Source organism: Typopeltis vanoorti, chromosome 6, assembly GCF_054136105.1.
Source record: "Typopeltis vanoorti isolate ZY-2024b chromosome 6, IOZ_Tvanoo_1.0, whole genome shotgun sequence".
NCBI classification, from domain to species: domain Eukaryota; kingdom Metazoa; phylum Arthropoda; class Arachnida; order Uropygi; family Thelyphonidae; genus Typopeltis; species Typopeltis vanoorti.
Window position 1 is genome coordinate 143,605,935 of NC_143554.1, and position 16,628 is coordinate 143,622,562.

Sequence of the window (16,628 nt, forward strand, 5' to 3'; positions counted from 1 at the left end):
TTGCAGAAGAAATGATAAAAGAAGCATTTCATGAAGAGAAAAGAGGAATCACTATTGGAGGAAGAACAATACAAAATATTAGATTAATAATAATAATAATAATAATAATAATAATAATAATAATAATAATAATAATAATAATAATAATAATAATAATAATAATAATAATAATAATAATAACAAATGAGTAAGCAATATTAGCTAATATAACTACAGCACCTAATGCAAAAATTTGAAAGTGTATGCAAAAAATACGCTATAAAAATTAACACAAAGAAAACAAAAGTGATGAGATTCTCCAAGAAATAAGGAAGTGTTAAGGTGATGATGATTGGAGAAAGTGTAGATTAAATGAGACGATACAAATATCTGGGTAGTACCACACAAGAAAATAGAAAATGCGACGTGGAAATAAAAGAAAGAATTAACAAAGGAAAATACGCATTCCAATAATAAAATTTGTTTGTTAACAAAATGAATAAAATTTAAAGAAAAGGCTTTTTAATTAATTTTTTAATTGTATAAATAAATTAATTTATACCGGAAAAATTGGGAAGAAAGAAGCTAAAATTTTGGCTTCTTTCTTCCCAAATGCTGTTATAGAAAAGAATAGAGAAAATAAAATGGACTGAAAAAATTACCAATGAAGAAGTATTACAAAGAGTGAAGAAGAAAGGAATTTACCAAGGACCATAAGAAAAGGAAAAAATAACTGGACAGGACATGTATTAAGAGGGGACAGCTTACTGAAAAGAATGGTAGTGGAAAATTGAAGGAAAGAGACCAAGAGCAAGAAGACGACTAATGATACTTGGTGATATAAGAGGCCCAACAGAATATCACGAAAAGAAAGAGGAAGCAAGAGACTTGGAAGAATTTCCTGAGATACCATTGGACCTAACAAGAACACCAAAGATGATAATGAGTTTACATTTCACGAAAATTGATCTCTTACGAATAAACTTTCACTCACAATTGTACGAAAAATAATTCAAGTGGCTCATTACAGATTTGTTTAAGATGTCCAGTTATTCCCATTTAGACATTCTGCATAAGCGATATTTTTATATTGTGCTTATCGAAATCAAATATTGGAAATCGAATGTCCAAAACTGGAGACGTAGGCGAATCCTTGGCTTAGTTGTGTCTGCTGCATTGAAGGCCTGCTTCTACAAACAAGAATCATTCGACGGTTTTATCAAACTAGATAATTATGCTAGTCTTTTGTTTCATAAATATTATTTATGTTTATATATTTAAATAAAAACCTCTAAAGAGACTATTTGAAAGAGATTAAAAATTCATATCAAAAGTCTTAACAATCACCACTGAATAGTCAAACCATAAAAATCAGGGCTATGCGCTGGGACAGTCCGAAGCAACAACATCTCTAGTAGTAGAAAAGATATTTCCATCTAATCTCCAGGGTTTTATTCATTTTTAAAACATGCTATAAACGTATTTGAATTAAGCCGAAAGAACCGAAAAGTTGTTAAAAGTGAGTAATATAATTTGCAGTAAAAATTATCATTTTAATCTGCGATGACACGTATAACCAACGAACACTTTATTTCATGTTGCTTTAATACCTTCGGCATTTTATTGGATATATGGTACAGTTGAGACTCTCTTATTTCTAGCGGAGGTGTTCGGATGTTAAAGTATATTATTCACTTCTCCCCTTGTAAAAAGAGATCATATATCCCTGATATATCAGGTAGGGAATGAGAAACGTTACCCGGATTTGACGATGTTTTTCTTCTTAGATTTTGTTAAACCCAATTTCTCGATGTAATACGTAAGACCAGTACCGTGAATATTTTTTTTTATTTCTTTGAATGAAAATGAAATGTTTTTGAAGGCAAAAAATAATCTACACTTTCACTGACAACAACCCTATTTATTTACTTAAAATGAATTTTTGAACCATCTTTACTGAAAGCTCACTTCACTATTTTTACGTCCTTAAAAGGACTGGCTTAAAGGGGCGAAGCAAGAATGCTTTTCATCTTCCCCGTTATCTGTAGAGAACAGTGTAGGGATAAGGTGTGATTGAGCTATATATAAAGCTCTGATCATGGCAAGATGGTAACAGCAATAGCCTAGCCCCAGTTAAAATTTCATTGGCTACAGCATTGCCATCCATTACCCTCCAAGGGTAATGTTAAGGTGCGGTGTAATATCCCACGAATGAATGTTCCACAGGACCAAGTCGGAATCTCGGAGAAACGGTAAGCTCTACACCGTGACAGGTTCCCCCATCACCGAGCAGAGCCATTCATCTGAGTATCTAAGGGATGACAGCAACAGCCATGCCTCAAGTTACCTTCACAGGCAACGGCATTGCCATTCATTACCCCCATGCTCAAACCCCAGGGTGACAACAACATCCAAGCATCAGTTAAAACTTCATCGGCTATAGCATCGCCATTCGTCACCAAAGATCACGGTAACCTTTAGTAAAAGGCAAAAGATTATCACGACCTATGAAGGGAAACCGGAGTAATATAAAAGGCGAAAGATTATCACGACCTATGACGGCAAACCTGAGTAATATATGAAGGGAAAGGGAAACCTTAGCAACATGAAGGGAAACCTGAGCAATATTAATCACCGCATCTCACGGTCGATTTCTGGCCACATGCCACTCACTTCAATTCGTTATAGTCCTTATAAGGACTGGCTTAAAAGGGGCGAAGCAAGAATGCTTTTCATCTTCCCCGTTATCTGTAGAGGACAGTGTAGGGATAAGGTATTATTGAGCTATTAAAGCTCTGATCATGGCAGGAGGGTAACAGCAATAGCCGAGACTCAGTTAGAACTTCATTGGCTACAGCATTGCCATTCATTACCATCCAAGGGTATTAATTACCGCATCTCACGGTCGATTCTTCTCCTCTCTAAACCCCTGAACACTTCAATAGAACAGGACAGGACATATATGGCGCAGGGGGTGAAGCTTGACGCTTTTCATATTCCCTGATCTCTGTTTTTGGAGCAGTGATGGGAGAGATTTGTGACCCAATATAGCTCGCCCTGAGTGGGCAGAAGTGGTTCTTCGTCGTTGAATGTTAGGATGGCTTTCGGTCTTTTATGTTTCCAGTGGTCATTACCGTCATAGTTTCCGGCTTGCTGTATTAGTTGGTTTGGATACGTATGTCTTCATAAAGAATTTTTCTGCTAGGGAGGGTAGTAGTGGAGAGATGTAGGGGATATTGAGGTCCCGGTGGATCTGGGCGTTCCTGTTGAACCACGGGGTGTCCAGTATCATTCGCAGGCACTTGTTCTGTATTCTTTGTAGCTTGAGGATGTTTGTCTTGGAGGTATGGCCCCAGGCTTGGGAGGCGTATATTACTGTGAGACAGATCACTGTCTTGTAGAGTAGAATTTTATTTCTTGAGCTTAGTTTGCTGTGTCTGTTGATCAAAGGGTATAGCTGGGCGGTAACTTTTAAAGCTTTGGTGCATGTGCTCTTGATGTGGCTGTTGAGGCATAATCGCTTATCGAGAATTATTCCGAGGTATTTTGCTTCAGTTTTCCAGGGAATTTTGGAGTTGAACAGGGCGATGTTTCCTTTAGGAGATGCTCGTCTTCTTGTGAAGAGTATCGTTTTGCTCTTCTGGGGGTTTAATTGTAGTCGCCAATCTTTAAACCATTTTTCTAGATTCAGGATGGTGTCTTGTAGTTTTTTGGTAACGAGATATGGTTGGCTAGATGTGGCTAGAATAGCCGTGTCATCTGCATAAAGGGCGATGGTGGATGTGAGAGGATTTTGAGGGATGACTGCCATATAGATGTTGAACAGTATCGGGGCTAGCAGTGATCCTTGAGGAAATCCAGCGAGGATTTTCCGTTGGGTTAAGACTGTTTCATTGATTCAGACTTGCATCCTTCTGTTTGAGAGGTATGATTTCATCAGCTGTATCATGATTAGTGGAAGGTTAGCGATGATAAGTTTGTAGAGGAGGCTTTGGTGCCAGATCTTATCGAAGGCCTTTGAGATGTCTAGGAAGACGGAGCTATTGTGTTGATTCCAATTAAATCCTGTAGTGATGTACTCTACCAGTCTATGGATCTGTTGTGTGGTGCTGTGATTTTGATAGAAGCTAAATTGTTCTTGTGGAATGATATTTCGTTGGCTAACATGATCTTGGAGTCTCATTGAGGATGATTTTCTCAGCTATTTTCCCTAAATTGGATAGTAGGCTGATGGGACGGTGATTTTCAGATAGGTGTGGGTCTATGCCTGGTTTGTGAATTGGGGTGAGATATCAGATATTTTCCATGACTGGGGGAAGTGCTGCCATTTGAGGATGGAGTTTATGATGTTTGCCAGATGTGCTATTGCTTTGCGTGGTAGTGCCTTGATGACTTAATTAGTGATGGCGTCAGGAGTTTAGGCTTTTTTGATCTTGAGATGGTTAATGATGCCAATTATTTCGGTCGATGAGGTAGGCATTATAGGGCTTGGATTGACATCGGGACGATTTACTGTGAACCACGTATACAAGCTGTGCCACGTATACAAGATTCATCGTAAAGAAACTTTGCGATGAATCTTGTATACGTGGCTGATGTTTGGGTTCTCATATGCATGACTGCATTATTTCTCTAGGTTTCTTTCTATGGCTTCGGCTTTGTCAGCATCTGTGTATGCAAGGTGCTGTTCTGCTTCAGAGTGGGAGGGATTTGCGCTTGTTCCTGAGGTTGTTTAGGAATTTCCATATGGAATGATCTGCTGTGGAAATGGATGTCAGCTTGTTGTTCCATTGTTGGTTGCTGTGGTTCTAGAGAGCTTCTCGTACAGATTTGTTTAATCTGTTGAGGGCTGTTTTGTCTTGGGGAGCACGAATGTTGTGATATCTTTTTCTTTGTCTGTTTTTTCCCTTTATTAAATCCATGATTTCTTTCGGGAGACGATTTTGTTTGTAGGTAATCGTGGATACTGTGGCTGCTGTTATGGCTTTGTTGATTTGATTGGTGAGGTTCTTTATTGCCATGTCTATTTCTTCCTTGGCTTTTATATGGGGGAACCGGTCAAATGTGTTTTGGTAGCACTTTCGAAATTTCTCCCAGGCAATGGAGGTTTGGGGGAGGAGGTGACTGATCTTTTTTCCCTAAGTGAAGTAGGATTGGTATGTGGTCTGATGATAATTCGTTCAGTGCTTGAATGCTGTGCTGGTATTTGATGTTGTGTAGGATGGCGATGTCTAGGATGTCGGCTGTGAAGGGTCGGTTCGGTCGATCCTATTACGAGAGCGTTGTTTAATCCTGTGTAGCTGAAGAGGATACGGGCATTTTTATTTGTGGTTCTGCTGTTCCAGGAGGGATGTTTGGAGTTTAAGTCCCCAGCGACGATGATGGATTCATTTGTGCCTAGTACAGCATTCAAGTCAGAAAACAGCAGGGTCTTATCAGGGGAGTTGTAGGCGGCGTACATTTTAAGTCTTCCAGATGAGTTTGTGTGGATTTCGACACCGATGAGTTCTAGGTTGGAGGTTGGGGGGGGGGTGAGTATTATATTGTGCCCGATGCAGTTCCTGAGAAATATGGCTGTACTACCGCCTCTGTAGTCCAGTCGGTCATTTCTATACAGTGTGTAGCCTCTCATGGATTGTCTGCAGGTCTTAGATGAGTTTCATTAATTAGGATGATGTCAGGGTTGTATCTGTGAGAGAATTCTTGAAGCTCCAGTGTGTATTGTTTTTTAGGCCATTGGCGTTCCAAGCGGCGATCTGTAGTGATTCTGGGAGTAATCTAGTTTTGTTCATTAACAAGCATTGATAAAATGGTTTGAGTTTATTTTAGAAATATTTTTGTCGAGTTTGGTGAAGGGTTTGACCATTTCAATACCTTTTAAGGACTGGCTTAAAGGGGCGATGCAAGAATGCATTTCATCTTCCCCGTTATCTGTAGAGGGGAGTGTAGGGATAAGGTGTTATTGAGCTATTAAAGCTCTGATCATGGCAGGAGGGTAACAGCAATGGCCGAGCCTCAGTTAGAAATTCATTGGCTACAGCATTGCCATCCATTACCCTCCAAGAGCATTAATCACCGCATCTCACGGTTGATCACTTCTTCTTCTCAAATTATTCTCTACTTCAATACCTTATAGTCCTTATAAGGACTATAAGGTATTGGCTTAAAGGGGTGAAGCAAGAATGCTTTTCATCTTCCTCGTTATCTGTAGAGGACAGTGTAAGGATAAGGTGTTATTGAGCAATTAAAGCTCTGATCATGGCAGGAGGGTAACAGCAATAGCCAGGCCTCAGTTAGAACTTCATTGGTACAGCACTGCCATCCATTGCCCTTCAAGGGTATTGGATTGAATGAAACAATCTCTAAATTCTCTACTTCAATATCCTTATAAGGACTGGCTTAAAGGGGCGAAGCAAGAATGCTTTTCATCCTCCCCGTTATCTGTAGAAGACTGTGTAGGGATAAGGTGTTATTAAGCTATTAAAGCTCTGGTCATGGCAGGAGGGTAACAGCAATGGCCGAGCCTCAGTCAGAACTTCATTGGCTACAGCATTGCCATCCATTACCCTCCAAGGGTATGGTGGTTCTCGATCTCCCTTCTCTACTTCAATGCATGCAGCAGTAGATGAAATAAACAATCGTTGCATATGAAATTAAAAGGTGTAGTTGTTAAAATTTCATAATCTATGAAGATTTTCAGTTTAATATTTAGTGATTTACTGTATTCTATGAAGTATTATACTTCATAAAATATTATTATTTTTGTTTTCGATTTAATAACGTAAATTGAATTGAGGTAATTTTGGGATTTTCATTATTATTGTCTACCAAACCACAGTCAGGCATGCATTCTTTATAAAACTATCGTAGTGTTAATGAAGATTGCATTTTGTAGGTGGTCAAAATAATCGATTTCACATTCATGGAATTCTCAATTGATGGTTAACAATTATATCAGGGCCGTGATATACAGACTAAAATTGGGTAAAATGAAAAGATGCTGAGGTCTGTTTTGAACACTATTTTCAAAGTGATACGTTTCTAACATTACTTTATGTACCCTTAATGTAGCGTATCAAAATAACAGAATTTAAATGATTAGTTTGCGCGAATAATGTGCCCAGTTGATCGTAATATTTGGCAAAAATGAGTTGAACGGTAGCATTAATCGGGTGACAAAGGATTATTATTATTATTATTATTATTATTATTATTATTATTATTATTATTATTATTATATTCACATAATTGATGCAGTCAAAACAAGATATCATATAAACAAAAATTTGACTGGTGATACAGAACAGTTCAGATTCTACCCAAGAATCTGAGTATAGTCCGTCGGGTAGCGTCGTACAATATGGACTCTTCCAAGTAATGCTGTTTTTTAGGTCATATGGGGTCACTTCGTTGATGTTTAATTGCTGTAAATAGTTGGATAGCTTATTTGAATTTCGAGAACATCTTCGGAATGCGGATGGTATTTCGAAGTCCAATGTAAGCAGTATATCGTATATACTGATGGTAATACAGCAATTTTAATATAAACCAGATATTGAAGGCAGTTTATAGAGTTAATACAAACCAACCAGTTATAAAATTTACCATCTACAAATATTTTTTAAATGTATTGCTTATTGAAAATCGAAATGCATTGAGCGTGTACAAGAGAAGGCAATATAAACATTAACATTTGCGATGCACCCTAATTCTAATTAAGGAAAATGTGCAGTTAAATCACTCTTAATTTTATTTCTGAAGTTTTATATTTTAAGTAATTTACTTTTATTTTTAATATAACAATATTTAATTATTGAGAGAAACATACAATGAATTTCTAGTTTAGGCACAAAATTCTCTTGTATTATAAATTCTAATATTTTTAAAAGAGTGGTTTGAGTGATGTTATCGGAGTTCATTCAAAGTTCATTTTCAAAATCGCATATTCTCACCAACACACGTTGCCTTCTTTACATCCATCGCGGCAATAATCTTTTGGAGTAAAATATCGCGTTATGGAAGAGAGTTGTCAATGAAGCCATGACCAGCAACGAATCTTGTATCCCAGCCCACCGACAGAAAGAAAAAGAAACTGCGTTCCTTACTACTGCCTTAATTCCAAACCACGGGAGCGTTTAAAACCTATGAGTGGAGACCTTTCTTATGTTAGTAAAGTAGGTTTAAAGATTTGTACAGAGGTATGTAAGATCGAAAATACTAAGTATTCAGTTTTGTACAGTCACAGTAGGATTATTTGTTTATTTGAGCGTCGAATCGTTGTGCAAAATTATGCTAAAAGATGCAAATCACAAAACTCTATGAAGTAAATTAACCTGAACGAAGGTATTTCGTTAAGGTTATTCAGTAAACTGCAATTTAATAATTGTACAAAATTTCAGGCTGTGCACAAGATAGAAATTGCTGAATTAATGAAATAGTTCTGTTGAGTAATCTGTATAAGCGGAAATTTATGAAATCCTCAAAGCAGAAATGGTAGGAAAGGGACATTTGAAAATTCATGGAGAGAGAAGTATCAGTTTCTCATCTGAGGGAATACAACGAATCCAGGTAGGTGGTCAAAGTTCTGTTCGAGAAAGTTGGCAACATGAAGATTTATGGCTTGATCCCATTAAGGTATAGATTTCAAATTATGACGCGTGATACTGATATGTGAAATAAGCTTTTAAAGGGTTTCTGTTTAACGCCGATTACGTATGCGTGCTCATCCATATCGGAAGTTATGGATGAGTGCGCTTGCCATTAAGATAGAAAGATTCACATTATAATTCAGATGATGTTATCATCAATCTCGGGAATATTAAATGATAACCAAGCGAAGCAGCCACTATTATATATAAACGCGAACACCAATGGTACTAATAATGCCCAAATACCTCCATTTGAGTAAACAGTACCTACCTGAAATGTGGGTCAACCAACCAGATTGGTTCAAACAGTAAAGATGAAAATGCTTCAATTCTGGTAGTACAAGCAGAAGGACAGCCAGTGCAGGATGTCTTTTAAAAAGTGTGAGAAACACAGTACATAAAGTTAACTCCTGTCCGCATAGAACTGCTGCTGAAATGTTTAGCATAAACATTTATATTAACAAAAGAATTTCCAACTATTGGTATTGAACTAACATTGTTATGGAAAATCTCCACAAAACAGACAACAGGAGATAATTCAAAAGTTGCGCTTTACTTCTGACAGAAATTAGGTTGGTCTGAGCGATACAACCCAAACTCAGACAATTATTTAACATTACTAATCATATTAATCCCAACGCGATTGATTAATATTATCAATCGCTTTCGGACAATTTGCCTTCGAACAATACTATGATATACATTTCATGATCGCATTCCTAATACTCTTGAGGAAAGCCAGCAAAAAGCCTCAATAGAAACAATGCAAAAAAAAAAAAAATTCTAGAGATGGATGGTCTCATGGAGATAAATTCAATAGAATTTATCTCCATGAGAATTTGTTACATGAATATTTAATATTTCAACACAGTTTGATCTCAAACTTGTTTTCAAGCAGTGTACTAAACAACAGTACTGAGAAACATCATGTGTTTTATATCATTAAGTTTCTCACCGACATTTAGAACCATCTTTCATTTCATCATTCTCATAAGGACTCCAATAAAATTATATCTTCATAACAAACACAATTGCATCGAGGGCAGCCAGTGAAATCTGATCACGTGTCACATTTCATAAAATGGTATCCTATTTTAGGCTACTTCTGATAATGAATTACCTGCATTTCGTTTGTTTATAGCGGAGTTGGAGGAATCTGATTTCAGAGCGGACTGAGCGTCTTCCCGAACCTTAAACTAATGAAAAAAAAAGTAGCCTAGTTTCTTCTTTGGCTACGAGTTTTCTGATAAATTTCGTATGGTGAACGTATCGATTCTTTTATTATGTTTTAATTGTGTCTTTGTATTAAAATGTATTGTTTACCCATAAAATGAGATAGAAGACAGTTGCATTTATGGATACATATGAAATTATAAAACTTCATCTGGAAACCAACCATGTCCGATATGAATCCAGCGTCACTTCATGAAAATGAATGCGTTTTCAACCCGCCGTCCCTTAGGATGAGAAGAGTTTCCTGACTAGGGGTTCCTTGCGAATTAGTGCACCCTGTACGTCACTCCTCTGCTGCTGAAAGGCAAATGTTTATGTCAACAGAGCCGTGTGTACATGGGATCGGTTTGTCTGCCAAGAAAGACGAAAGACCCGAGATTCAGGGAAAAAAAATTCCGTAAAAGGTTGGCTAATTCATCATTAATCCTATTTATGCCAAATGCCATAGATAGGATTAACACCAACTTCTTTCTATCCAAAATAGTCATCTATAGCAAATTACCTACGTACATATGAAAACTTACAACTTTCCGAAATTCTTTATAATACCATATTTACAGTACGTTGCAATTTATAATGCAATAATATTTATTCACTGAAAATCGCGCCGTCCACAAATGTATATTTAATATTTATAAATTATACATTAGCGACTTATTAAAAGTTTTCAGCAGCATCTTGAAGTATGAATTTAGTCTCTAAAAGAATTTTAATAATTAATAAATTTAAAAAAAAATAAGCTTGATAGATATTAAAAGTATTAATTTACGAGATGAATATGTATTGATATATAAATTGACAACCATAAATATAAAAGAAGTGTCAGCGCACTCACAGGAAAAAACCTGCTTTATAACTGTTTTTATGAACACTGTGCCTTTATTACGAAGAGTAATATACCAAATAAGCTTTTTATATAAGGAGGAAATTTTCTTTTGCCTTTTTTTGTTCTCATGTTTATTACAGTTCAATAACTAAAAACTCAAAATCGCATTGTAACTCTCACTCTCCCACAACATCAATATTTAAGAGATCAGAATGCTATCAACAGTTCGAAAATGTTTCATGAATTAATAAACTTTGGTTTTACATATTTTCTTTATTATTTTAAAATAAAATATTTTTAAACATGATACAAATCACCTCGTTTTTCGTATGAATAATTTTATTGAAAGTGATGTCTTAAAATACATATTAAACCTAAAATACCATTTCGATTTTATTATGAAATATACTTATTATATTGTTTTGGGATTCCGAAGGGTGCGAATCGACTGTGAGATGCTGTGATATTGTTTTGGATAGTACACCTTAGGTAACAGAGGTAATGGATGGCAATGCTGTAGCCAATGAAGTTCTAACTGAGGCTCGGCTATTGCTGTTTCCCTCTTGCCATGATCAGAGCTTTAATAGCTCAATAACACCTTATTCCGACACTGTCCTCTACAGATAACAGGGAATATGAAATGCATTCTTGCTTCGCTCGTTTAAGTCAGTCCTTATAAGGATAAGATTTTCCACATTGTGGAAAATCTAATACATGCCATTATCAGAGCATTAATTACTCGATAACACCTTATCCCTACACTGTCCTCTACAGATAACGGGGAAGATGAAAAGCATTCTTGCTTCTCCCTTTAAGCCATTCCTTATAAGGACACCTTAGGGTTACGTAGATTTCCTGAAACTCTTTTTACGATGTTACTATCTGAATCTGAACATTGAACCTAGGCTCGTTATTAATCAGTACATAAGTAGAAGAAATTTTATCAGATTTATTGATGAAAGACAGTTATTATTGTACAGTGATACTCGGCTAATGAGTTTTTTTTTCGCTGTTTATCGGAATCGGCTAACAAATATGGATTCGGCTAATGAATGTTTTAGTGGATGCGCGCTAACAGAAAGCACCAAACATGAACGGTCGGGCCATTCTAGGACCTTATCTTTTCCATTTGTGTGTGTGTGTGTGTGTGTGTGACAAAGAAATGAGCTGACCACACACATAGGGGGAGCCTACCAACCCGACTGGGTTGTTTATGTTCGAGACAGCGAGAAATGAGACGCCTCATACCAGTGTCAGTACGGTGCACGCTCCGTCTGGCTGTGAATGCAAGAGGTAAGTGTGATAGCATTTATTCTTTACTTGGGTAAATTCTATTATGGGGGATTAATTTATAATTAGTAAATTCTATTCTTATCTAATTAAATAAATAATATGCTATATGTCATATTTGTTATATATTTTTCAGAAAAAAATTTTAAAATTGAAAAATATTTTCTTGACAATGGGTCCAAAAAAAAGTAAGCGACAAATCCAAGGGAAGCAGAAAGTTGTTCAAAATTGAGCAAAAGAAAGAAATAATTCCAGCATATGAAAGAGGAGTCAGACTTGTGGATTTACCAGTCAAGCATGGCATAGCATCATCATCAATAGCTACAATTTTAAAGAAGAAAGAGGAGATTAAGGCAGCTTCAGTTGCAGCTGGTATGAAGACCTTGGCCTCTCAATCCCAAAGAAGTTCCTGAATGAAGAAATGGAAAAGCTTCTGATGATCTGGATAAATGAGCGTCAAATGGCTGGTGACACTATGACTCAAGAGATTATCTGCAGCAAAGCCAGAATGATTTATGAAAATTTGAAGAAAAATGTGGCAGGACACAGTACAGCAGAGGCACAGGAAGAATTCAAAGGATAAGATAGTCTCCTTGGGAAAAGCATTGCATTTGGAGGTAAATGAAGATGTAGAAGAATTAGTTGAACAACACTCATAAGATATGACAACAGAAAATCTTGAAGAGTTGAAAAAGAAACTGAATCAGGAAAGAGACAAGGAAGATAAAGAGTGTTCATCAGACGAGGAAGACAGCAATAAAAAAAGGAAATAATGCCAACAGGTGACATTAAAAAAATGCTGCACTACTGGGAAGAGTTTCAGTCTTCGGCTACAAAGTGGCATCACAACAAAGCTGAAATGAACAGACTTTGTGCCTTGGTCTAAGACAAGCTGAATCACTTTAAAAACATTCTTTAAAAAAAGAGAAGTTCAATCAACTTTGGACAGATGTTTAACTTCCAGTTACTGAATAAGAGGAGACTTACCTTGAATAAACTTTGAACATTTAGAAGAAGAATAGTAAAAACGTTGTGTGCATGTTTTCAGTTTAGTTAAGTGTATATAATAGTGTAAAAATCGTTAGTTTTTTTATTGTACTTTCCATTCTATGAGATGTTTGATGCTATGCATCATACATTCCATTAGATGGATGATGCTATGCACAACATCATATTGCATCACATTGCATGGCATCATTCATCTCCGCAAGGGGATGTGCTTTGCATTAGGGGAAAATTCTAAGGAAAGTGATCGGCGCTTACTGTACCTTTACCACGAGTTGCCTCAGACTTGCACTGCCTGCAGGCGCAAACTTGACTTACTTGTCTGTTTGCTTACTTAGGAAATAGGATTAAAACCAAGTTTATATTAAATTATTTGGTATCTTTAATAAAGTACTTTTTTTTAGTTTGTGTCTTGTATTTTATTTTGCTTGTTTTGCATATGTACTATAACGAACCAACCAGAGTGAGAGTAAATTGTGACTCCGTCCTGTCCATAACAATTCGTCGGTTTGCGTTCCGCTATGGAATGGATGATTATAAAAGTCGATGAGTTTCACAAATATCTAGCATAATGGAATTCGATGATATACCATAATGTCATCCGGTGTGAGAATATCATCCTGCTTATATTGCGGGCCTGAAGTAGATGAGAAAAGTTCCAATGGTTCTCGCTACAGCATGGACGTGGACTAACGCTTTGTCCATCTTCAGCAGTTTCTTGAGCGGTCTCACTAAATATTACATTTAGCATCCATAACCACTGTGTAGTACCCACCCACCTTATCGATTACCCTATAATGATGTTGCGGTTAACATTTCTTATAAATGTCAGCATGCAAAGCAGTATTATAAAGATCACTGTGGAATTTACGATTAAAGAGAGTTTTCGTGAGAACTATCGAGATGTCTGATATGGCTCGAAATCCGACACACAAAAAAAAGTCTGACCATCTCCTATCTTTTTTTTTTTTTTCAAAAAGTAACTTTATGGTTTACCGGTGTAATAATTGCAATAAATTTTAATAATTATTTTCTATTGGATACATCGTTCATACTTAAATATGTGGCTTTCACGTTCAGCAAAAACAATTTGCCTGACGATTTCACTTTAATTTCAAATGCAAAGCATTCCAACCAATAATTTATTTTTCGGAAAGGCTGACATTTGATAACTGACCGGAAATTTGATTTTATAATATTTTCACATTATCTTCAAAAATGAATCATTCGTAGTTTTATAATTTTGATGTTAAAAACAAACAGAGATTGATATTGACTTAAAAGTCTTAAAATTCTGCGACTTTCGTATTAGGTAAGTCAAAAAGAACATATAGTATCCTTTTTTTATATGTTACTTCTTTCGCTGGGACATCTGTGTACAAAATTACCTTTGGCATATCTTTCTATACATTTTATGAAGTGTTTTAATATGCCAGGGGCTTAGCTTTTCTATTCTTTGGAGTCAGAAAGGCGAATATTTTTCGCCTTGCCCACTTCATTATTCGTTATAAATGATTTTTTTTTCTGGACACAGGTGCATACAGATTAACAAGTAAAACTACCCTCTTGCCTCTTTCATCTCTCTCTCTCTGTCTCTCTCGCATTGAAACTGTCTCTAAAGCGCAGAAATATTTCATGGATATGTTGCTGAGGTTAAAACTACGACTAATGCAAATGGCACAGCCACTTCTCTCCTCCATACCTGATGAAAAGGTACAGATGCCACCCAAATTAAAGTTACTTAGAATCCAGTTCAAGGACACTACACAATTCATATTGTGTAGTCCTGGAGCGATTAACCTACATCCTGGAAGGCACGCACCTAAATGGAAGGCATTTAGAATATTTTGGCACAAGCAAAGTTTATCGAGAAAATAAGTTTTCAATATAATCTAGCGGTTCATACCATGTGAGATATGAATCGTTTCTTTTGAAACTCCTATTGCAACTAATATCGTTTCAAAAGAGAGAGCCATGCAGAGGTAATATTAACATATACTGCAATAAAATAAATAAATCTATCAATGAATTCTATTCCACAAAGGGGAGCAAGTGTTTCCTTTACCAATAAATAACTTTCTGAGAACTAGAGTACAACCATTCACCATCCCTCACGCATTTGCTGATAGTGAAGCTAAATCCTCAATAAATCACAGTATTCAGGAGAGAGAGAAAGTGTGAAGAACACTGCTTTCATCTTGTAGCTCAAAAATCCCGACATGTATTAATATCTGTAATGGCGTAAGTTCTACGGTAGTTTTTTTTTTTTTGAGATCCTCTCAAAAATAATCTCAAATCTCGCATATAAAATTCCGATTTTTCCCATGTCAGATATAGCCTATAGAACTGTTGCTAAGACCACACAGTTCTCAGAATTTCTGGGCTTCGAGATCATCTGTAACTAGTCCCTTAAACACTGATTTCTACATCGTGCTTCAATGGGAGCGAAGATAAACTCGTCACCTTGAATGCCATCAAATCGAAGTCTTGTGTTTTTTCTCTAGAAAAAGTATTTCAGCGCGCTAATCTTTACATTCATGAATACACAGATCGGATCGGATCTCTCTCTCTCTCTCTCTCTCTCTATTTCCATACTGACATTTATCTCTACACTCTCCTGTCATAAACTCATTTCATCAATAACTTCCTCCCTTGCTGACATACCTCAACTTCCATCTTACAGAAGCACTGAATCAGCTGTTTTACAGATACTTCCATGTACTCTGCACTACTGGGTCTGTTAAAAAAAGACCAGATAGTGGAGCATGCCGACAAACTTTCATTATAACTGCAAACACATAAAACCTGCTTCTCATATTATTCTTTAATCCCATATATCTCTGTCCTCTGGAACAGTCTTCCTCATGAATTGTTCCCAATAATTGCAACCTCGAACTTTTCAAGAAAATTATCACTATGCCTTCCCAACCCTTCTTTGTACCCAATAAACAGCAAGATGTGTTATAGGTGTCTTATGAGTCTAGTATGGAATAGAAACAAAAAAAATTCTCAACCGTGTTTGGCTTAAAATTGCTAGTCAAAGATAATGCACAATATGTCTTCACCATCTTTATAACGGTAGATTGCAGATAACATCAACTTTAACACTTCATCCTCAGCATTGAACTGTAAGACGAAACATCATTTAAACACAGCCATCCTTTTTTTTGTTTGGCACCAAACTGCCTTTGCTACTTGAATGCCTCGTTTTTTTATTTATTTAACCAGCGATGGTAAATAAATTGTTCAAAGACATCCAGAGAATGGCAATTAGGGGATTAGCGTTAGGGGGTTAGTAATACCTAATTACAAATCCCCGAATTCTGGACTTTGAAAGTAATCTTGAGTGAATAAGTAAGTGATCTTACAACAGTGTTCTATATACATAAATTTAAACTTTCTCATCGCAAATACTGGTTATGTGATCCACTTGTAGCACCAGATATCTCATATTTCTGTTACTGTATCAAATATAACGACTTCTTATATTATGATAAAGTTACAGACTTCATCATAATACGAAGACGGTAACATCAGCAAACAAATGTTTAGCGAATATTTTGCCCAATATGATTATATACACATAAACGTATTTACAATATTATAAATTAATTAATTCACTGTTTAAATTATAATTCCGAAAATTA